Source organism: Sus scrofa, chromosome 16 (assembly GCF_054392235.1).
Source record: "Sus scrofa isolate SSC_HxYL_T2T_F1_AM1 chromosome 16, Sscrofa_HxYL_maternal_Yorkshire_Landrace_v2.0, whole genome shotgun sequence".
NCBI lineage: Eukaryota > Metazoa > Chordata > Mammalia > Artiodactyla > Suidae > Sus > Sus scrofa.
In genome coordinates, this window is record NC_139398.1 from 55487656 (window position 1) to 55513156 (window position 25501).

Here is a 25501-nt window from a genome sequence, read left to right on the forward strand (position 1 = left end):
CAGCACAGATCCCCTGAGGTCAGGACCCAGGACTGAAGTATTTGTGCACCTGGGCCCACTGTGTGAGCTTTGAAGGCAGCTCAGACTCTAGCCTGGTCCAACTCCTGCATATAGACACCCACAAAGTACACAGGTCCTTAATCCAGACCCCTTTCAGCCATGAGAGCCCTCATTGTCCATCTGGATGTTCCACCAGCACTGAGTTTATATAAGGCTGGCAGTGGATGTGTAAATCCACAGTTTGTACATCTGAAAAGCTCAGCTGTGGTTTCAGCCCCACCTTTAATTGTGGGCCACTCACCAGCAACAACTCCTGAGGCAGCAGGTGCAAGGAGCCTATTCAGGCGGGAGAGTGGTGGGACAGCAATCAGGGTGCATGTGGAGGCAGGTAAGGCTGTGATTAGGGCCACATCTAGGTGCCCATGGGCCTTTCCCAGTGGGAGGGGATCAGGTCTGCAATAGAGGGACATTATCCATCTCAGAGAGGAGCCTCTCCAGAGCCTCCAGAGGCAGGGTACTGTGTGGGGAAAGAGGCTGTGATGGCAGCTTCACCTTCTGCATGCTGCTTAACAGTGGCACTTAGTCTCCATGATGGCCTGGGTCTTCTCCCCAAACATCCCTGGTTGTGATGCTCTGCCCTGCCAGCCCTCCAGGTTGTCTTGCACAGACAACATAGCACCAGGTCTGTTTTCCAAGCCCCACACTCCAGCACTCAGCCACTGCCTGTATCAACAGATGCACATTCTAGGCTGGGACACACAGGGCAGTTGCATGGACCACCTGGTTATGTCTCATTCTGCCCTGCCTGCCACAGACCAGCTGTTGTGCTTTCCTCCAAGCCTCTAAAGCTCTTTTCCTGTCCCAGTTGGTCTCCACACCAGTGAGGGGAATCTTCCCAAGGTGGCAATCTTTCCTCTTTTTCAGATAACTTCCTGGGGTGCAGATCCCAACTGTTTCCTCCTCTCTTTATTTTTCCCTTTCATCCCATCCAGTTACATGGAGATCCCTCTTGTAATTCGAGGTGTTTGTGTTCTTCTGCCAGTGTTCAGCAGGTGTCCTGTGAGGACTGCTCCATTTATAGATGTATTCCTGATGTATTTGTGGGAAAAAGATGAACTCCCCATCCTCCTCCTCTGCCATCTTGATCCTCCCTGCTGTTCTATATAAATTTTAGAAGTATTTTGTATGTATCAACAAAAAATTTTTGGTTTGATTTTTATTTGAACTTCATAAGTTTATTGATGACTCTGTGAAGTCTTAAAATCTTTTACTATGTTGAGTTTTCCAAATCATGAGGACATATGTCTACCCATTTATTTAGGTCTCCTTTGATTGTGTTTCATCAGCATTTTGTATTTTTCAGCATGTGTTTCCTGTACATGTTTTGTTGGATTTATATCTGAGTCTTTCATGGAGCTATTATAAATGTGGGGTTTCTTTTTGCTTGTTTGGATTTTGGGAATTTTTTTTGTTAGGTTTTTTGGGGGGGTTTGTAGGGTTTTTTTGTTTTGTTTTGTTTTTCCATTGTTCACCAGAAAAAGATGATTTTATTTGCATGTTGAAATATTTACCTCATATCCTGCAAATTTGCTAAACACAGTTATCAATTCTCAGAGGTTTAGGGCCTGGGGTTTTGGGTCACCAGGAGAGGTTGTTTTGTTTTCTTTGTAAACTCCTTGTATTTTCTACATAGATAATCTAGTTGTTAATATAGGCCATTTTATTTCTTCCTTCCCAAACTGTAGGCCTTTCATTTCTTTTTTGCCCCGTTATACTGGGTAGGACTTCCAGTGTAGTGACTAGGAATTGTCAGAGAAGGAGTTCTTCCCTTGTTCCCAGTCTTCAGGAAAAGTATTCAGTTAAGTACAATGTTAATAGATGCTCTTAATCATCTGAGGAAGTGCCCTTCAACTTCTAATTCTCTGAGAGGTTTTAACATGAATGATGTTAAATTTCGTCAAATACTTTTCCGCACTAGTTGATATGATGTGATTTTCTTCTTCTTTGATAATAGGGTATATTACACTCATTGATTTTCAAATCTTGAACTAGCTTTGCATTCACATAATAAACCTATTTGGACATGTTATCTTTCTTTTCTGCTAGATTAAACTTGCTCATATTTCATCGAGTATGTCTATGTTCATGAAGGATGCTAATGTATAGTTTCCTTCTCATATGCTATATTTTGTCTTTTAGGGGCATCAGAATAATGCTGGCCTCATAAAATGAGTTGGGATTGTTTCCACATCTGATTTCTGGAAAAAAAATTATCTAGAATTGATATTATTTATTAGTTTTAAATATTTTGTAGAACTTGCCAGTGAAACCATCTGAACCTTGAGAGTTCTTTTTCAGAAAAATTTTTAATAGGCTTTATTTTTTTAGAGCAGTTTGAGATTTACAGCAAAATTGGGTAGAAAGTGCAGAGAATTCCTGTATTCCCCCTGTTCATACACACATAGCCATCCCAAATTATGAAGTCCCACACCAGACTTGTACATTTGTTACAGCTGAGGAACCTTCATTCACGCACCATAATCACTCAGAGTCCACAGTTTACATTAGGGTTCATTTTTGGTGTTATATATTCTAAGGGTTTGGACAAATGTATAATGACATGGATTCACCATTTCATTACCCTACAGAATAGTTATCACCACCCTAAAAATTCTCCTCCATGCTCTGCCTATTCATCCTCCCTCTCCCACTAGCCCTGGGGTGTTTTTACTGTGTCCGTAAATTTACCTTTTCTGGAATGTCATATTCAGACTCATACAGTATATGGTTTTCTTCAGATTGTCTTCTTTCATTTAGCAGTACGTATTTAAAGTTCTTCCATGTTTTTTCATAGCTCTATAACTCATTTCTTTTTAGTGCTAAATAATATTGCATCATCTAAATGTAGCACAGTTTATCTCTTCACCCACTGAAGGACAAACTGGTTTCTTCCAAGTTTTGGCCATTATGAATAAAGCTACTATAAACACCTATCTGTAGGTTTTGTATGGACATTAAGTTTTTGGATAAATACCAAGAAGCATGATTGCTGTGTCTTATGGTAAGAGTATGTTTAGTTTTAGAAGAAACTGCCAAACTGTCTTTTAGAGTGGCTGTGTCATTTTGTATTCCTACCAGCAATGAATGAGAGACTTTCGGATGTTTTACATCCTGACCAGCATTTGGTATTCTATTTTGAATTTTGGCCTGTTAAGTGTGGTGTGGTACTGTAGCTTTAATTTTAGATCCCCTAATGATCTGTGGTGTTGATCATCTTTTCACATACTATTTGTTATCTGTATATCTACTCTGGTGAGCTGTCTACTAAGGTTTTTTTGCCAACATTTTAATTAGACTGTCCATTTTCTTACTGTTGAGTTCTGAGAGTTCTTTGTATACTTCAAATAATAGTGCTCTAGCAGATATATCTTAGGCAGATACTTTTCTCCTTGTCTCTGGTTTGTCCTCTCATTCTCTTGATGTTCTTTTTCAAAGAGCAGAAGTTTTTTCATTTTAATGAAGTCCAGCTTTTTTTTTTTTTCCTTAGGTCACACCTTTGATGTTGTATCTAAAAGGTCATCACCCTGTCCAAGACCATGCAGGGTTTCTCCTGTGTTGTCTCCCAGGAAATCTTTTGCATTTTACATTAGATATATGATGAATTTTGAGTTAAATTTTGTGAATGGTGTAAAGTCTGTGCTTAGTTTTTTGTTTGTTTGTTTGTTTTGCTTTTGGAGTGTTTATATTTTCACAGGCTTTCTGTTTTGGCATGTCTTCAGAGTTATTTTAATGTGAAATCTCATCATTTCTTTTAAAACCTCTTGTTAAGTATATTTTTAGCCAATTATTCAGATTAATTAGTAATATTATACAAAATAATTGATGAAGTCACTTATACTTGATTTTGAAGTAAATATACCTCTTTCTTTATGCTTTTTTACTTTTGTCCTTCCATTGGTGGTATGAGATTAAGGTAATTATGGATCTCACCAGTTCATTCTTGAAGGAAGTATTTACATGTGCTATATTTCAGGCACCCTGCTATCTGCTGTTATACTATCTTCTCTTGCTCAACCCTCCAGGAGCCTCATAGGTTAGGGACCAGCTGTGGTGGATTTATTTCTTATAACTAACTCCATCAGATAATTGGTATTATTTTCACTCTAGAAATGAGGAAACTGAGGTTCAGATTAACTAGATTACTTGACAAAGGTCACACAGTAATAAACAGTGAAGCTGTTGGTCACACATGATAGCCTGTGCTGCTTCCAGAACCTTTTGGAAGCTTCTACCAACAGTGCTTTCAACATGAAATAAAAAACAGTAGGATGAGAAAAAAAATTCAACTTGACTTTCTGAAACTTTTAATTCTAAATAATAATATTGGGGATGGGATTAAGATGCAGGGTAGCTGGACTAGAATTCACCTTCTGTCATAAAAGCAACAAAATTAGAATTAACTGCTAAACAACCTTCAATAGAATAGACCGGAAATTATCAAAAAAAATATTCTACTCCAGAAGACAAAGAAGAGGCCATGTCAAGTGGTAGGAGAGCTCCACAGGACTGGGGTAACCAGAGACTCCTCTTAAAAGGCGCACACAGGCTTTCATGTGCACTGGGTCCCAGGGCAAAGCAGAGACTCCATAGGAATCTGGGCCATACATGCCTGTGGTTCTTGGAGGATCTCCTGGGAAAACGGGGGTGACTGTGTCTGGTTGTCACAAAAGGGCATTGGAAGCAAATGTCTTGGGAATAATCATCAGTGTGAACTTCTCTTGAGGTCGCCACTTTGGAAAAATCTGGCCTCACCCATCAGGGCTGAGAAGTCCCAGGCCAAACAATAAACCAGGTGGGAACACAGCCCCACCCATCAGCAAACAGGCTGCCTAAAGACCCTCCAGGCACACAGATGCCTCTAATTACACCCAGAGACAAAGCCCCACCCATCAGAGGGATAAGAATCAGCTCCACCTACCAGTGGGCAGGCACCAGTCCCTCCCATCAAGGAGTCTGCAGCAAGCTCCCATACCAACTTCAGCCACCAGTGGGGCAGACATCAGAAGCAAGAGAGGATACAAGCCTACTGTCTGCAGAAAGGAGACTACACCGAAAGTCTATACAAAGTGAAAAGGCAGAGAATTCTGACTCAGATGAGGGAATAAGAAAAAAAAAAAACAGAAAAACAGCTAAGAGATCTGGAGATTACCATCCTCCACAAAAAAAGATTTTAGACTTATGATAGTAAAAATGACTCAAGATCTTGGAAAAAAACTGGAGGCAAAGACTGATAAATTAAAAAAAAAATGAGCAAATAAATAGAAGATTTAAAGATTAAGCAAGCTGAGGTGCAAAATACAGTAACCGAAATAAAAAATTAACTAAAAGGAACCAAGAGCAGAATGAAGGAGGCAGAAGAACAAATAAGCAAGGTGGAAGGCAGGCTGGTGGATATCACTGACACAACGAAAAAGAGAAAAAGGAATGAAAAGTCTAAGAAAACTCTGGGACAATGTTAAACGAACCATCCATATTATAGGGATGCCAGAAGGAGAAGAGAGAAAGGGCCACAGGAAATATTTGACAAGAAAATAGCCAAAAACTTTCCTAACATGGGAAAAGAATCATTCACTCAAATCCAAGAAGCACAATGAGTAGCCTATAAAATAAACCCAGGAAGGAACAGCCTGAGACACATTAATCACACTGACCAAAGACCAAAAAATATATATAATTTAAAGCAGCTAGGGAAAAGAAATAACATACAAGGGAACCCCGAAAAGGTAATGGGCCAGTTTTTGAGCAGAAGCTCTGTAGGCCAGAAGGGAGTGGCACAATACACTTAAAGTGATGAAAGGAAAAAAACTCAAGGAGTTCCCGTCGTGGCTCAGTGGTTAACGAATCCGACTAGGAACCATGAGGTTCCGGGTTTGATCCCTGGCCTTGCTCAGTGGGTTAACGATCCGGCATTGCTGTGAGCTGTGGTGTAGGTTGCAGACGCAGTTCAGATCCTGTGTTGCTGTGGCTCTGGCGTAGGCCAGCAGCTACAGCTCCGATTTGACCCCTAGCCTGGGAACCTCCATATGCCATGGGAAGCAGCCCAAGAAATGGCAAAAAAAAAAAAAAAAGATAAAAAAGAAAAAACCTCCAGCCAAGATTATTCTACCCAGCAAGGCTCTCATTCAGATTTGAAGGATAAATCAGAAGCTTTACAGCCAAGCAAAAACTAAGAGAATTCAGCACCACCAAACCAGCTTTACAACAAATACTAAAGAAACTTCTCTAGGTGGAAGAGAAAAGGCCACACTAGAAATAAAAATATAGCAAACAACAAGGTTCGCCAGTAAAGGCATACATATCATAAATACAGGAAATCATCCACACACAAATATGCTACCAAAAGCAGAAAATATGCAGAGAGGAGAGTCCAAATGCAGGATACTGGAGATGCACTTGCAATTAAGAGACAATAGCTTAAAACAATCTTGAGTGTGTGTGTGTGTGTGTGTGTGTGTGTGTGTGTATTCCTATATCAAAATTTTTTAACTGCAAATCAAAAATCTATAATAGGTACATGCACAAATAAGAAAAAGCAATCCAAACAATACTGAAGACAGTCATCAAACCACAAGAGAAGAGAACTAGGGAAGCGAAGAAAAAAGACCAAAAAAAGTAATTCCAAAACAGTAAAATGGCTATTAAAACATACATATCAATAATTACCTTACATGTAAATGGACTAAATGCCCCAACCAAAGTACACAGACTAGCTGAATATATACAAAAACAAGACCCATATATATGCTGTCTTCAAGGGACCCACTTCAGTTCTAGGAAAACATACAAATTAAAAGTGAGAGGATGGAAGAAAATTTTCCATGCAAATGGAAATCAGAAGAAAGCTGGAGTAGCAATACTCATATCAGACAAAACAGACCTTAAAATAAAGAACATTATAAGAGACAAAGACGTTACATAATGATCAAAGGATCAATCCAAGAAGACAATATAACAATTATAAATATATATGTACCCAACATAGGATCACCTCAATATATAAGGCAACTGATAACAACCTTAGAATGAGAAATTGACAATAACGCAATAGTGGGGGTGGGGACTTTAACACCCAATTTACGGCAGTGGACACATCATCCAGACAGAAAATCAACAAGGAAACACAGTGCATAAATGATGCATTAGACCAGATGGAGTTAATAGATATTTACAGAACATTCCATAGCAAAGCATCAGAATATACATTCTTCTCACATGCACACAGAACATTCTTTAGGATAGGTCACATTCTGGGCCACAAATCAAGCCTCAGTACATTTGTGAAACCTGAAATCCTATCAAACGTCTTTTCTGACCACAACACCATATGACTGGAAATCAACAAGAGAAAAAAAACTACAAAAAACATCAATACATGGAGACTAAACAACATGCTACTAAACAATCAATGGATCACTTAAGAAATCAAAAAGGAAATTTAAAAATACCTGGAAGCACATGACAAGACACAACAATCAAAAACCTATGGAATGCAGCAAAAGCAGTTCTAAGAAGGAAGTTCATAGCAGTACAAACCTACCTCAGGAAACAAGAAAAATATCTAATGAACAACCTAAATTTACACCTAAAGCAACTAGAGAAAGAACAGTTAGCAGAAGGAAAGCATAAAGATCAAAGCAGAAATCAATGAAATAGAAACAAAGAAAACCATAGAAAAGGTCAATGAAACTAAAACCTAGTTCTTTAAAAAGGTCAACAAAATTGATAAATCCTTAGCCAGATTCATCAAGAAAGGAGAAATCAATAAAATCAGAAATAAAAAAGGAGAAATTACAACTAACACCACAGAAATACAAAGGATCATAAGAGACTGCCACAAGCAAGTATATGCCAATAAAACAGACAACTTAGAAGAAATGGACAAATTCTTAGAAAAGCACAATCTTCCAAACCAAGACAAAATAGAAAAGATGAACAGACCAATCACAAATACTAAAATTGAAACTGTGATTAAAAAACTTACAACAAACAAAAGTCCAGGACCAGATGGCTTCACAAGCAAATTCTATCAAAAATTTAGACAAGAGGTAACCTATCCTTCAGAAACTATTCCAAAAAAACTGCAGAGGAAGGAACACTCCCAAACTCATTCTATGAGGCTATCACCCTGACACCAAAACCAGATAATGACACCACAAAAAAGAAAATTACAGGCCAATATCACTGATAAATAGAGATGCAAAAAATCTTCAATAAAATACTAGCAAAATGAATCTAGCAATACATTAAAAGGATTTTACACCATGATCAAGTGGGATATATCCCAGGGATGTGAGGATTTTTCAATATCCGTAAATCAATCAGTGTGATACACCACATTAACAAACCGAAATATAAAAACCATATGGTCCTCTCAATAGATGCAGAAAAAGCTTTTGACAAAATCCAGCACCCATTTCTGATAAAACCCCTCCAGAAAGTGGGCATAGAGGGAACCTATCTCAACATAATAAAGGCCATATATGACAAACCCACAGCTAACATCATTCTCAATGGTGAAAAGCTGAAAGAATTCCCACAAAGATCATGAACAAGACAAGAATGTCCAGTCTCGCCACTACTATTCAATATAATTTTGAAAGTCCTAGTCAAGGCAATCAGAGAAGAAAAATAAAAGAAATCCAGATTGGAAAGGAAGAAGTAAAACTATCACTGTTTGCAGATGGCATGATACTATATCTAGAAATCCTAAATACACTACCTGAAAATTGTTAGGGTTCATCAATGAATTTGATAAAGTTGCAGGATACAAAATTAATACACAGAAATTGACTGTATTTCTATATACTAACAACGAAAGCTTAGAAAGAGAAATTAGGGAAACAATCCCATTTACCATCACATTAAAAAGAGTAAAATACCTAGGAATAAACCTAAAGAGACAAAAGACCTGTACTGTGAAAACTATAAGACACTGATGAAAGAAATCAAAGATGACACAAACAAATGGAAAAATAAATTGCCAAAGTGACAATACTACCCAAGGCAATCTACAGATTCAGTGCAATCCCTATCAAATTACCAATGGCATTTTTCACAGAACTAGAACAAAATATTTTAAAATTTGTTTGGAAGCATGGAAGACCCAGAATCTCCAGAACAATCCTAAGAAAGAAAAATGGAGCTGGAGGAATCAGGCTCTCTGACTTCACACTGTGCTACAAAGCTATAGTCATCAAAAACAGTATGTACTGGAACAAAAACAGAAACATAGATTAGCAGAACAGGATAGAAAGCTGAGACTTAAACCCACACACCTAGTTAATTAATATTTGACAAAGGAGGCAAGAATATACAATGGAGAAAAGACAGTCCCTTCAATAAGTGCTGCTGGGAAAACTGGACAAGCTACATGTAAAAGAATGAAATTAGAACACTCCCTAACACCACACACAAAAATAAACTCAAAATGGATTAAAGATCTAAGTATAAGACAGATACTATAAATCTCTTAGAGAAAAACATAGGCTGAACACTCTCTGATAAAAACCACAGCAGTATCTTCTCAGATCCACCTCCTGGAGTAATGATAATAAAAACAAAAATAAACAAATGGGACTTAATTAAACTTAAAAGTTTCTTCACAGCAAAGGAAACCCTAAGCAAAACGAAAAGACAACCCACAGAATAGGAGAGAATATTTGTAAATCAAGCAATAACAAGGGATTAATTTCCAAAATATATAAACACCTCCTGCAGCTCAATATCAAAAAAACAACCAACCCCATCAAAAAATAGGCAGAAGATCTAAACAGATAATTCTCCAAAGAAGACATACAGTTGGCCAAAACATACATGGGAAGATGTTCAACATCACTAATTAGAGAAATGCAAATCAAAACCACTAGGAGGTACCACCTTATACCTGCCAGAATGGCCATCATCAAAAAATCTACAAACAATAAATGCTGTAGAGGGTGTGGAGAAAAGGAAACCCTCTTACACTATTGGTGGGAATGTAAATTGGTTGTGACCACTGTTGAAAATAGTATGAAGATTCTGCAGAAAACTAAAAATAGAGTTACCACTTGATCCAGCAATCCCACTCTTGGGCTTCTATCCAGACAAAACCATGACTCGAAAAGACACATGCACTCCAATGTTCATTGCAGCACTATTTGCAATAGCTAAGACATGGAAACAACCTCAATGTCCATCAACAGAGGAGTGGATAAAGAAGATGTGGTACACATATTCAATGGAATATTACTCAGCCATAAGAAGAAGTGAAATAATGGCACATGCAGCAACATTAATGGACCTAGAAATTATCACACTAAGTGAGGTTAAGACAGTGGACCCAAATGTCATATGCTATCACTTATGTGTGGAATCTAAAAAGGATACAATGAATTTATTTGCACAACAGAAACTGATTCACAGACTTTGAAAAACTATGGTTACCAAAGGAGACAGTTTGGGGGGCAGGGATAGGCTAGGCGTTTCAGATGGAAATGTTGTAAAATTAGGTTGTGATGATGGTTGTACAGCTATAAATATAAAATTCATTGAAAAAATAATAATCATACCTGTTTTCTGAAGCTAGTTTCAGCTTATTTATATCATCCCTTCTCATCTTTACTTTCCACATTCCTTTAAAGAAATGTACCATCATAGGGGTTCTCTGTAATTGCATATCTTGAATTATCTCTGAATTATACAGTGGGCTATTAAAACATGATGCCTGGTTCAAATCCCTCATCTGACAATGACTGCTGAATGGCCTGAGCAAGCACCCTTTCTTGCAAGCTTCAATTTCTTCACCTGTAAAATGGAAATAACAGTATCTACATAATTATTATTAGTATTAAACAAGATAATTCATGTAAAGTCATGAAGACAGTGTCTGACTCTTAGGAAATGCTCAGGAAATACTAGGTGAGAGCAGAGGAGGGTGCATTGTACTGGGGTAGTACTGGGAAAGACTGACCAACTACTCAAGCAGCACAAACTAAATAAACTAAATTGGCAATTTGTGCAGTTCCCATCGTGGCGCAGTGGTTAACGAATCCAACTAGGAACCATAAGGTTTCGGGTTCGATCCCTGCCCTTGCTCAGTGGGTTAAGGATCCAGCGCTGCCGTGAGCTGTGGTGTGTGTTGCAGACACGACTCGGATCCCGCGTTGCTGTGGTTCTGGCGTAGGCCGGCGGCTATAGCTTCAATTCGGCCCCTAACCTGGGAACCTCCATATGCCACGAGATTGGTGCTAGAAAAGGCAAAAAGACAAAAAAAAAAAAAAAAACTAAATTGGCAATTTGTTAGTTATACAGTCCTCTCGTTATAATAACTTCAAAGAAAAAATAATAAAAGAGGCATATGTTAATTTACTTCAGTTATGTTATCTGTGACTTAGAAAGAATGAAGATATTTTCATTAAATTTCCTAGTAGCACTCATTGATTCTGTTTTTAAATCTGTTGAGAAAAGTCACTAAGTATAGTAAAGCAAGTTCTTTAGCTAAATCCAGATTATAAAATGCTGAGGCTGGCAGAGGTCAGCTGATATAAATTTAGCATTCATAGAGAAAGAGCAAGAGAGTGGAGAAGATTACCTTTTCTTTGCTGGGAATATATCCTCATAGATTGCAGACTCTCTCCAAAATCTTTTTTGTTCATTTATTTTTTCAGTTGACAGCATTCTGGAACAGACAAAACTGTGTAGGCATAAGTAGTTCATTTCTATTGAAAAGTAAGTTTAAGAAGCAAGCAAAGGTTCTTGGGAGTAGCTCAATGTAGTTAAAAAGTCCTTTTACAAGGGTAGTAACAGACACCAACCAAGCCAGTACAAAATGAAAGAATGAAAGCTGCCATCATACACAAGCAATCAAGAAATTCTCAACAAGCATTTTGATACTTTAACCATATCTAAAGTTAAATGATGCTTGAAACAAGACAGAAAAACCCAAACAGTAATATTCCAGGCAAAATTTAAAGAAAGAAGACACATAAATTGTACATAGTTTTGTTTGTATGTCTCCAAAGACAGTTTTAAACAATGTAAAAAATTGTTTTTAAATTTTTTAAAACATTTTCTTTCATAAAGTTATTAGATAAAATTAATTCTGCTATACTGATTTTTTCAAATAGCCTAATTTGGGTTTATAATACATATTCATCATTTTTTTATGTAATGATTTTTATTTTTTCCATTATAGCTGGTTTACAGTGTTCTGTCAGTTTTCTACTGTAAAGCATGGTGACCCAGTTACACATACATGTATACATTCTTTTTTCTCACATTATCATGCTCCATCATAAGTGACCCATATTCAGTATTTAAAACACTGAAAAGGGAAAGAAAAAAATCACTTTAATCTCATATCCCACAGATAATTATCATTGATGTTTTCATCTACAGTGGAAAAATTCATCCAGTTTTTCATTATAAGCCTTTCATCAATGAATAATGCAGTAGTTAAATATTTTGCAAATCCACTGTTATTTCCTTAGGGTAAAGGATTTAAACTGCTGAGCCATGTATTAAAATTTTTTAAATTTTAATTCAGGTATAATTTACAAATAAGAAAATCCAGAGTTCCTGTCATGGCACAGTGGAAACAAATCCAACTAGGAACCATAAGGTTGCAGGTTTGATCCCGGGCCTCGCTCAGTAGGTTAAGGTTCCACCATTGCCATGAGCCGTGGTGTATGTTGCAGATGCGGCTCAGATCCAGCATGGCTGTGGCTGTCGTGTAGGCTGGTAGCTACAGTTCCAATTCGACCCCTAGCCTGGGAACCTCCATATGCCACGGGTGTGGCCCTAAAAAGACAAAAAAGAAAAGCACAGTTCTTACCTGTTCACTTTCGTAAGTTTTGATAATTTTATACACCCATGTAAATCCCACCAAATCAAAATACAGACTATTTACATCACACTAGAAAGTTCACTTATGCCACTTTTCAGCTCTTTCACTTATGCCACTCCCCCAACTCTTTTATTTTCTGTCAGCTCAGTTATGCCATTGATTGTACTTTTGCTAGACTGCATTTGAGAAAGTTGTATCCGGTATACCTGTTCCAGCAATGAATGAGTTTGCTGGAATCTCCTTACTCTTAAGTGAGTATTTATGTGTTTTAACATATCCCTGAAAAAAGATACAGTATCCTTTGCCAGTTTCTACTTTGCATTGTTTAGTATTTCTTTGTATCCTGGTAAAACAGACTTTAAATATATTAACTGGCCATTATTCCATAAATATGTTATATCACATTGTTTTAGTGATGATAATTATATAATCTGACTATATATTTCTTGTTGATTTACCAAAGTTCTTAAATATTACGGACATTTTTTTTTAATATTTTACCAATTTTGCCATTGCCTTGCAATTTACTTATTGAGGTTTTCATTTTGCTTTAATTTTAACACAGTTTTAAATTTGCATTGCCACATCTGCCCATCTTTTTCTTCATGTTTTCTGCCCAGTGACAGTCATTCTTTAGGTCTTCATAATCTCAGGATTATATAAATACTTGTTATAGTTTACTCTAGTATTTTATGTTTTTTATTTTTAATTTACATCTTTAATCCAGCTGGAATTGATTTATTATACTTAATAACTTTTTTCCTCTAAATTGCTAATCACCACAATTGAATAGTCCTGTGTTTCCCCCATATTAAACATGTCTTTACAATGGAATAAGGTCTTATGCATATTTGGGGAGGTCAGTTTCATTATTTTACATGGATTTTTCTGTCTATTCCTGTGTCAATACCTCACTATCAAATTACTGTAGCAATATAACATTTAGTATCTGGTAAGCAAATTGGACATTTATTGTTCAACATTTGTATTTTTACTTTAAAAAATTAAACAACTGGATAATTTGCTATTCTTATTTTCTTTTAGTTAACCACACCTGGAAAAAGCTTAGACAATTGACCATGGAATCAATAAAGAGCCCTCATTATTTACCAGGTGGCTGCTACCTGAATTGTGGCCCTAGTGCCAGGAAGGAAGTAATCAATCCTAGACAAACCCCTACCTTCAAAGTAATGGAAAAGATTGCATGTGGAAAAATAAGTAGCATGAGGAATAAAAAAGAACAAAATCTAGGATATTTGATTGCCATTTTCTGGTATAGGTATATAAAAGTTTTTATGAGAAGTTTGATCAGGATTTTTCCATCTCCCTGCTACTGAACACAATACAAAGGATCAAGTCATAGAGTAGACAACATCTCACTTTTATTTTACATGATGTGAATTCCCAGGACATTTAGGATGGGCATGTATAAATGCAAGTCACAAAACCCTCTTCCAGAGACATTCATTAACAATCTTTCTACCACCTTCCGTTTTGGATTATTAATCTTGCTCTTCCTGGCACTAATGGAGATAATCAATTTACATTTAATAATAATGTACTATTCTTTGTGTGCAGATAGTTCAGTTGACCATGATAAATAAAACACTGGGCTTAACCTGTTTTACTGAGTAGAACCAAGTCAAAGTGAGAAGGTAACTTTTACTGAACATTTTCAAAATACCAACTTTTTTTAAACCTATAAGCTAGGTATTCTTTTTTTTTTTTTCTTTTTATGGCCTCTCCTGCATCATATGGAAGTTCCCAGGCTAGAGGTCATATCAGAGCCGCAGCTGAGGCCTGTGCTACAGCCATGGCAATACCAGATCCAAGCCACATCTGCGACCTATGCCACATTTTGCGGCAACACCAGATACTTAACCCACTAAGCAAGGCCAGGGATCAAACCCATATCCTCATGGAGACTACGTTGGGTCCTCCATCTGCTGAGCCACAATGGCAACTCCACGCTAGATATGCTTATGCCTAGATTATATGGGAAGAATCTGAGGCAGAGAAAGTTTATGTAACTTTGGTCAAGATCTCATAGCTAGGAAGTGGTGGATTTCATAAACAGCCAAGTCATGCTTGGCTCAATAGTTTGATTCTGTTTGTTTTCAAAAACATTATCTCTTGTTGTGATTTTGTATTACCACAGTGTATTTTTTTTTTGTATTTTCTAATAAAGCAGTGCTTTTGTTTGTAGTAACAAAACTGTAGTAACAAAGCCAAATATTAATTCTTGATGAAAAGTTGTCTGGCCACCTTTAAATCATGGAAGATGTTAAGTTCACAGCCCCAGTATTATAATCCCTGTATTATTTGAAGAATTATAATTCAGAAAGTTATTTGAAACTTGTATAACTTGAATAAGAAATGCTGCCCACGTTTACCTGTAATTTTTCATAGGAATATAAACAGAGTGGTTGAGTATGGAATATGGAGTCAAACCTGAATTTGAATGTCAACTTGTGAGTTTCCTAGCTGTGTGATCTTGGGCAAATTAAGTAATCTTTCTTACCCTCTTGTTGAAGTGTAAGTTGGACATAATAATAGTACTTTCCTCATAGGCTTATTTGTGGATAAAATGAAAAACTGTTTTTAAAGGATTTAGCAGGATGTCTGAAACAAACAGTGCTCCAGGAAATGTTTTATTGTCATTTTCAGTGTTGTCATTGATATTTTTAAGAATTTTCCTATATTTGACTACTGTTGGATCAAGATGACAGTAGTCATTTATACCATTTCTATAATGTCTGACAATTTTTATGACCTTTTCCTGATTAACCCATAAGTTACCATGGGTAAAAAGTTTCTATCATAATTCTTTTTTTCTTTCCCCCTTTTATGGCTGCACTGACAGCATATGGAGGTTTCCAGGCTAGGGGTCAAATCGGAACTACAGTTGCCGGCCTACGCCACAACCACAGGAACACAGGATCCGAGCCGCATCTGCAACCTACACCATAGCTCATGGCAATGCCAGATCCTTAACCCACTGAGCGAGGCCAGGTATTGAACCCACAACCTCATGGTTCCTAGTCAGATTCGTTTCCACTGTGCCATGACGGGAACTCCCATAATTCTTAATATTCAGAGATAAAATGAAATTGAAATCTGGTATTTTTAGGGAGAAAAAGTAATGCCTCAATAATAAATTGTAGGTTTTCTTCCTTGAGGCCAATACTAAAAAAAAAGTGAGGTGGAGGAGAGATTACCAATAGTAAATATAACTTAAATATAAAGCAGAAGAATATCATCACTTGGGAGAGCATAGAATTATAAGCTCAATGCAATGTTAATGTTTTCCTTCCATTTCTCCCTCTTAGCCTAGTTCTAAGGCAGTAATAAAATGAAGGAAGAAAGAATATGATTATAGCCCAAGTTCGCTACTTAGTGTTCATTTTATACAGGACAATAATAATGCTGCAAAAGACCAACATGGTTCTTTATAAATATGTCCTTGTCAGAGTTGCTAAGTCTGGAAAGATGATGATTTTATTTCTAAGCCCTCTGTACAATCCCTGAAGTCACCTCTTTTTCGGCCTTCTTCTTCTGGATGAAGAAAACTCTTCTGTATTGACTCTGTTTCATACTGTTTGCCCTGAAATAAATTTCTGTCACATTAGGGACATTTGCTTTGTTCATGTTTTGAAATGGGCAGATAGCCATGTACCCCAGCTGTTTACCAGGCCTTTTTGATTGGGAACTTCATCTTCTCTGTGTTGTTTTATAAGTTCATTGGCCATAGATTAAATGTTACTGGCTGAGCAGTTGGCTAAATCTCGGGGCAGGTGAGAATGCATATTACAGATTTATTCTGGAAAGCCTCTTAAATCTTTCCACCTGTGTCCTGCTGAGTGTGAAGCAGGTTAGATAGGCAAGAAAGCTGAGAAAACCACATTCCCCTGTTGCTCAAGATATTTTAAGAATTACATCTTTCACATTTGCTTCAATAATATGGAATATTTATTCAAGACAGGCTATAATATTTGGAATTTTTTCTTTTTAACTACAGGAGACACAATATATTTTTTAAGTTGGCTTTTCACAATCCCAAACTCAAGGAGCCATATTAACATTCCTTCCAAGTTCAGAGCAGAGGAGGTTTTTCCCATCTGAACAATGAACAGTAAAAGAAAATATACTGGTTTTCATCTTTGTTTTCTTTTACCAGAGGCCAGTCTCTATTTTCATCTTTGTTTGATTTACCTAGTGCTTTATTTTCCTATATTTTATGTATTCCAATATTTTTATCTTGCTCCTACTTCTTCCTATGTCAATTTGTAAATCTCTCTTCTGAGTTTTGGCCATTTATGTCTGCATTTTTCTATGCTTCCTTTTAAGTCACTGTTTCAGCATCCTATTCTGATCTCTCATCTTTTCCTCCTTGATTTCTTGCTCTTCTGTTTCTCAGACATCTCTGCCCTGTGCTACCGTGCTCTGAGGGACAAGAAGAATGCCAGCAACCTTGTTTTCCTGGACTTTAAAAACATACATACTTTGATCTCTAGATTTATTCATGTTTTGTTTGTCTGTTCATATAAATTATTGTGATGGCTCCTATCTACTTCATGTTGAAAAAAGATTCACACTTTTTTCATATGTGCTGGTACATTAACCCTTTAACTTTTTAATTCCTATAGAAACTTTAAACATTTTGAGACAAGAACCCTAATTTATTGGTCATCAGTGATAGACATAAGTCCTAAAAATGAAAAATTCTTAAGGTTTTAACTGAAATATTGTTTTCACAGTTAAAATACATAAATGAAATCATCCAGTTACTGTTTCTAAATGTACTCTAGAAGTCAGAAGGAAGTATCAGTTTTTAAGCAAAATTTCCTTCTATATATATATTTTTTTTGGTCTTTTTGCCATTTCTTGGGGCGCTCCTGCGGCATATGGAGGTTCCCAGGCTAGGGGTCAAATTGGAGCCATAGCTGCCAGCCTACGCCAGAGCCACAGCAACGCGGGATCTGAGCCGCACCTGCAACCTACACCACAGCTCACCACAACGCCAGATCCTTAACCCACTGAGCAAGGCCAGGGATCGAACCCGCAACCTCATGGTTCCTAGTCAGATTCACTAACCACTGCACCACGATGGGAACTCCATCCTTCTATATTTTAAAGTGTGCTGCGAATCAAAGAAAAAATAGGTTTTTTTTGTTGTTTTGGCTGTGCCTACAGCATGCTGAAGTTCCTGGGTCAGGAAACAAACTCAAGCCACAACAGTAACCCAAGCCCCACCACCAGTGACAATACCTAGTCCTTAACCACAAAGCAACCTAACTCCTATTTGTGATATTTATGGTTGATAATCTCATTATTCTCCTTATAGCTAGTTTAATTCATTTGATATGAATCTAAAAGCTTATAGTTTTTACATTAGTTGTACTTTTGTAGAATTATATTAAGTGCCAAATGTTTGAAACATAGTTACCAAATTCTCCAGAAATTGCTTGGGTCTTTATTTTTCACTAGAAGCAAAAGTACTTGTAAAAGTATTAGATATATTTAGACTTCTAAATTTCTAGGCATGAACTCAGAATCAAGCTCAGCTTAGTAAATAACTTCAATAGCTTTTCTTTAGTTGCTTATTTGTAAAATAGAATAATGAAACCAAGTTACTTGCAGGTCTAGAAAATCCCAAGTTGTCTACCAGAAGATCTAAGCAATCAGCATTGTGGCCAGACATAAAATAATCCACAAAACTAAATAGTTGCTCTGAAATAATCACTTGGAAAACAGTTTAAGTGCACCATATTATAGGGATAAATAGATGGGTATACTTTGTTTATAGAATGCTTAGCTTTTAACAAAAACAAAATTATCTCAACATTTTACAAATATAATATAATCCAAATAAAAATACCAGTAGAAGGAGAAAAATACCATATAAGCAAATATAGCCAAGAAATTTTTAGATAAAAATAGTAGAGAAGCATAACTCCTCCCTCCTCAGTGTGGATGGCACACAGTGACTTCCTTCCAAAGAATTAAATGTAGGAGTTCCTGTCATGGCTCAGTAGTTAATGAGCCTGACTAGTATCCATGAGATGTGGGTTCAATCCCTGGCTTTGCTCAGTGAGTTAAGGATCTGGCATTGCAATAAACTGTGGTGTACATCACAGATGCCGCTTGGATATGGCATTGTTGTGGCTGTGGTGTAGGCAGGAAGCTACAGGTCTGATTCGTCCCCTAGCCTGGGAACTTCCAAGTGCCACAGGTACAGCCCTAAAAAAGACCAAAAAAAAAAAAAAAATTCAACATAGAAAGCAGGGGGGTAGAGGAGAGAGTAACTTTAGAGAAACTTGACAAATATTACCTCAGCAGGGTTATCAAAGCCAACATCAACATAAATCATGTTGATAGTATATACTCCTGATATAATGTAATGAAAATGATCTTTATCCTAATGACCCAAAAGCCCAGTCTTATTATGAGAAGAACATCAGACAAATTCCAATAATGGGGCATCGTACAAAATTCCCCTCCAGGTACGTCTCAAAATTCTCAAAGTGATCAAAAGCAAAGAAATTCTCAGAAATTGACACAGCCAAGAACAGCTTAAGGAGACATGATAACTAAATGTAATGTGGAGTTCTTTATAAGGTGGGATTAGTTGTTTAGGAGGTGGGATCATTATGGCAGAGGACTAAGATGTGGCACTCACTGTCTCCCACAGACACATCAGAAAAACCGTCTACATGTAGAATGATTCATACATAAATCTGCTGAATGCTGGCAGAAGATCTTAAATGTCCAAAAAGTGCAACAAACCCTGCACATAACTGAACGGAACAAAAGGGAAAAAAAGAGAGAGAAAAGGAATCAGGGCAGAGCTAGCGCTCCTGAGAGGGAGCTGTGAAAGAGGAAAGGAACCCACGCCCTGGGAAGCCACCTAACTGATGAGCCAAGACATAGCGACTTCAAAGCCTCCGAGAAAAGCACAGCAGCTATAATGAGGTGGGCAAAGCAGAGAGAGAGCCTCATAGACCATCAGTATCACGTCCTGGAACACCACAGCCTGAGATGCTTGGAAGGGGGCTGGGTGCTGAGACTTGGGATCTGGAGAGGGAGTTCAGTTCCAGAAAGAGGACTAGGGTTGGCAGTGTGCAGACAGCCCAAGGGGTTGGGGAGTGGTGCACCAAGGGTTAGGGAGTGGAGTGCCACAGCGCAGGATACCCAGGAGGAGGCAGGGCCCCCAGGAGGAGCAGGATGCCATTGTTGGGGACATCAAGAGGAGGAGGAGCAGACCACCAGGGCAATGTCTTTCTCTGAGTATGCATGGACTCAGAGAGCAGGACCACAGGAGGTGAGGTGCATCTTGCACAAGCTAAATGTGATGGGGCACCTCTTGTATGCTCTATAGGTGATAGGGCAAACCACTAGTCACCTCAGACTCCAGAGGTGGCCATGGCCCACCACCACTTTGCGTCTGTGAACAGGCAGCATGTGCAGACCCAGTCACCTCAAAGGTTGGTAGAGGAGGGCACTGCGACCAAGCATCACCCTTTGCTGCTCTCACTCCCCCTAAGAATGCACACACCCTGCCACTGCCACTGCAGAATGCTCTGGGTGCTGCCTACAGCTACCTGAGGGTCACTGCCACTTCCCAGGGCCCAGCAACCAGACACTGGCTACTAGCCCTGCCCACTGCTTCCGTCTCTCTGGAAGCATGCACAGCACCCTATCAAGGGAATAACAGCCTGCACACACTGAGGAAGGAGACAGCAGGCATTGAAATCAAAAGCAGCCCTCATGCCAAAAATAAATAGTAAGCCCTCACAAAATACCCAGGGGCACTTTCAGATATAAATAGCCTTCCAAGACTATAGTAGTTATTTTCCCTAAGCTCACAGAGTAAGAAAAATATAAGCAAAATGAAGACGCTTTGGAACCATTACCAGTTAAAAGACAAGAGAATTCACCTGAAGGAGCGAACATGATACAGACCTCTGCAGTCTATCAGTAACCGAGTTAAAAAAGGAGATAGTGAAAATACTGAAGGAATTAAGGGTGAATATGAAGAAATTAAGAACAGATATGAACAGTAATGCAGATTACCCTAGGAAATAAAAAATATAAGGAGGAGCCAAGAAAAAATAGAAAATTCATTTGCAGAGACTCAGACTGAGGTAAAGGTCCTAAAGAGCAGAATGAGTAATGCAGAGGAATGAATTACTGACTTGGAAGAGAGAATAATGGGAATCACCTAATCAGGATAGCAGACAGAAAATGAAATGATAAAACATGAACGCAATATAAGATATCTATGGGATAATATAAAGCAGGCCAATCTAACCATAATAGGACTCCAGAATAAGAAAAATAAAAGGGGACTGAAAATATATTTGAAGAAATTCTGGCTGAAAACTTTCCAAATCTAAAAGAAGTAGATATCAAGATATAGGAAGCACAGAGGGCCCCAAACAGGCCCACACCAAGGCATATTATAATAAAAACGGCAAAAGTTAAAGAGAGGATTCTAAAGGAAGCAAAAAAAAAAAAAAAAAAGAATTATAAGGGAAGCCCCCATAAAGCTATCAGCTGATTTCTCTACAGAAACATTACAGGCCAGAGAGAGTGACAAGATTCAGAGTTCTAAAAGGAAAAAATTTGCAGCCTTAGCATATTGAAGGTTTTTGCCTTTTTATCCACTCAGCCACTCTATGTCTTTTGATTGGGGCATTCAGTCCATTGACATTTAAGGTGATAATTGATAGATGATTATTTATTGCCATTCTGAACCTCGTGTTCCAGTTGATTTTATGTATGTTTCTCCATTCTTCCTTTCTCTTTTTTTTTTTTTTTTTTTTTTTTGGTTCGATGGTCTGCAGTTATTATCTGCTTGAGTGTATTTTTTTTCATTTTTTGCAAATGCAATATTTGCTTTTGGCTTGTGGTTGCCCTGTTTTTTAAGTATGCTAACCCCTTCCCATAATTGTGTGTTTTAGCCTGATGGTCCTGTAATTTCAAACACTTCATTACTATATTGAAATTAAGACGAGAAACATACAAACAAACAAACAAAAAGGGTTATTTATTTCCTAACATGCCTTGCCCACATTTTATGGTTTTGATGACTCTTTTTTATTTTTTTCTTTTTAATTTTATTTTATTTGAAGCATGTTCATGATTAAATCTGTATGCTGGCTTAAAAAAAAAAAAAATTTGCAGCCTTAGAATACTCTACCCAGCAGGAATATCATTTAAACTAGAAGGATAAATAAAGAATATCTCCAACAAACAAAAACTGAAAGAGTACAGCAATACCAAACCCATTCTAACAGAAATACTGAAAAGCCTCCTCTAAATAAAAAAATTTTAAAAAAGAAGAAATAGGATGGAGGAAATCACAATTGGAAAGCAATCACTTAAGCCACTAAAACCTATTGTAAAAGTGACAGTAAACACAAGGAACAACAAAAGGATAAACATGAAATTTTTCTTTAAAAGACATCAAAATCATAAAATGTGGGGAAGGAAAGTAAGAAAATCTAGACTCTTGTTTTTTTTTTTTTTTTGTTTTAGAATGTGTTTGTGCCTATGTGACTATCAGGCTACAAAACAAGCAAATATGGAAAGGGGTTAAAATACTTGAAAAACAGGGCAACCACAAATAAAAACCAAACAATACATTCATAAAAACTAAAAAGAAGAGGACACAAGCATAAAAATAAAAGGAAGTCAACCAACCAAAAAATGAGAGGAACAAAAAAAAAAAAAAAAAAAAACATAGAATCAACTGGAAAACAAGGTTTAAAATGGCAATAAATACATGTTTAGCAATAACTGCCTTAAATCTCAAGGGACTGAATGCTCCAACCAAAAGACAGAGAGTGGCAGACTGGATAAAAAAGCAAGAGCCTACAATATGCTCTCTATCAGGCACTCACCTTAGGCCAAAGGATGCATATTAATTGAAAGTGAAGAGATGGAAAAAGATATTTCCATCCAAATGCAAATAGAAAAGACAGGAAAGCAGGAGTTGCAATAATCATATCAGACAAAATAGACTTTAAAATGAAGGCCATAAAGAAAGGACACTATTTAATGATAAAGGGATCCATACAAGAAGAGGGTATTACACTCGTCGATATATATGCCCCTAATATAGGAGTACCCAAATACATACAACAAATACTAACAGACATAAAATACTTAGTATTATTGTATTGATGGGAATACAATAATACTAAGACACTTTAACAGTCCACTCTTAGCAATGATCAGATCCTCTAGGCAGAAATTCAGTAAGGCAACAGAGATCCTAAATGACACAATAGAAAGTTAGACTTAATTGACATTTTTAGGACATTACACCCCCCCCAAAAAAAAATCAGAATATGCATTATTTGCAAGTGCAGGTGGAATATTCTCAAGGATTGACCACATACTGGGGTACAAAACTAACCTCAACAAGTTCAAAAGTATAGAAATTGTTTCAGGTATCTTCTCTGACCACAATGGCATGAAACTAGAAATCAACCACAGGAAAGGAAATGAGATAAAACTGACTACATGGAGGCTAAACAACATGCTACTAAGAAACCAATGGGTCAGTGAGGAAATCAAAAGTACAATTAAAAAATAACTTAAGACAAATGGTAATGAAAACACAACCATTCAAAATCTATGGGATGCCACAAAAGCAGTTTTTAGAGGGAAGTTCATAGTGATACAGGCCTCCCCCAAAAAACAAGAAAAATCTCAAATTGACAACTTAACCCACCACCTAAATGAATTAGAAAAACAAACAAACAAAACCTAAATTCAGCAGAAGGAAGGAAATCATAAAGATCAGAGAGGAAATCAATAAAATAGAGATTCACAAAAACATAGAAAAAAATCAATAAAACCAAGAGCCGGTTCTTTGAACAGGTAGACAAAATTGACAAACCTCTGGCCAGACTCACCAAGAAGAGGAGAGAAAGAACTCAAATCAACAAAATAAGAAATGAAAAAGGAGAAATCTCAACAGATACTGCAGAAATGAAAAAAATAATAAGCAAATACCATGAACAATTATATGCCAACAAATTTGACAAACTAGAAGAAATGGACAACTTTCTAGAGACACACAGCATGCCAAAACTTAATCAAGGATAGATAAGAAATGAAATTGAATGTGTAAAAATATGTCATGAAAACACTACCTACAAACAAAAGTCCAGGACCAGATGGCTTCACAGGCAAATTCTACCAAACATACAAGGAAGAACTTATACCCATCTTCTAAAACTTTTCAGAAAGACTGAAGAAGGAGTAATCCCAAAGATATTCTATGAAGCCACCATCACCCTAATAACAAAACCAAAGATACTACCAAAATAGAAAATTATAGGCCAATAGCTTTGATGAATATAGATGTAAAAATTCTTAACAAAATTTTAGCCAACCAAGTCCAACAACATATAAAAAAGATCATACACTATGACCAAGTGGAATTCAAAAAGAAAATTATATGGAACCATAAAGACCCAGAACTGCCTAAGCAATCCTGAGGAACAAAAACCAAACAGGAGGCATCACTCTCCCAGACGTCAAGCAATATTACAGGGCTACAGTAAACAAGACTATGTGGTACTAATACAAAAGTTGACATACATACCAATGCAACAGACAGATAACACAGAAAAAAACAGAAAAAACCCAGACCACCTATGGTCAATTAACCTTCGACAAAGAAGGCAAGAATATAAAATGGGAAAAATACAGTCTCTTCAGCAAGTGGTGTTGGGAAAACTGGACAGCTGCATGTAAATCAATGAAACTAAAACACACCTTCACACCATGCACAAAAATAAACTCAAATTGCTTAAGGACTTAAATATGAAACACGATAAAACTCCTAGAAGAGAACAGAGGCAAAACATTCTCTGACATCAAGGCAAAACATTCTCTGACATCAACCTTACAAATGTCTTGTTAGGTCAGTCTCCTAACACAATATAAATAAAAATAAAAAATAAACCAATGGGGAGTTCCCGTCGTGGCTCAGTGGTTAACAAATCCGACCAGGAACCATGAAGTTGTGGGTTCGATCCTTGCCCTTGCTTAAGGATCCAGTGTTGCTGTGAGCTGTGGTGTAGGTCACAGACGCGGCTCAGATCCCGCATTGCTGTGGCTCTGGCATAGGCCGGTGGCTACAGCTCCAATTGGACCCCCAGCCTGGGAACCTCCATATGCCGCAGGAGCGGCCCTAGAAATGGCAGAAAGACAAAATAAACAAACAAACAAACAAACAAACCAATGGGACCTAATCAAACTTAAAAGCTTTTACACAGCAAAGGAAACCATAAAAGATCACAAAAAGACAACCTACAGAATGGGAGAAAATAGTTTCAATCCATGGAACCAACAAGGGCTTAATCTCCAAAATAAACAAACAACTCATACGATAGGAAAAAAAAAAAAAAAAAAAAAAAACTCAGTTGAAAAACAGGCAGAAGATCTGAATAGACATTTCTCTAAAGACCTACACATAGCCAAGAGGAACATGAAAAAATGCTCAACATCATTAATTATTAGAGAAATGCAAATCAAAACTATGTTGACGTCCCACTTCACACCAGTCAAATGGTCATCATTAGTAAGTCTACAGATAAC

General features: G+C 37.2%; 1 protein-coding gene and 1 long non-coding RNA gene across 2 annotated transcripts in view; one reads left to right on the forward strand and one right to left on the reverse strand.

Annotated features, from left to right (window-relative positions):
- The window catches only part of CWC27 (CWC27 spliceosome associated cyclophilin), a 246333-nt gene that overhangs the window by 204258 nt on the left and 16574 nt on the right, over positions 1-25501 (forward strand).
- Positions 1993-25501, reverse strand: part of LOC110257245 (uncharacterized) — a 34902-nt gene continuing 11393 nt past the window's right edge. The window contains exons 2-4 of the long non-coding RNA XR_014831476.1: positions 11630-11716; positions 10608-10842; positions 1993-4163 (exon numbers count right to left, since the gene is read on the reverse strand). This is a non-coding gene — a long non-coding RNA (uncharacterized LOC110257245). The remainder of the gene's footprint in view (positions 4164-10607; positions 10843-11629; positions 11717-25501) is intronic.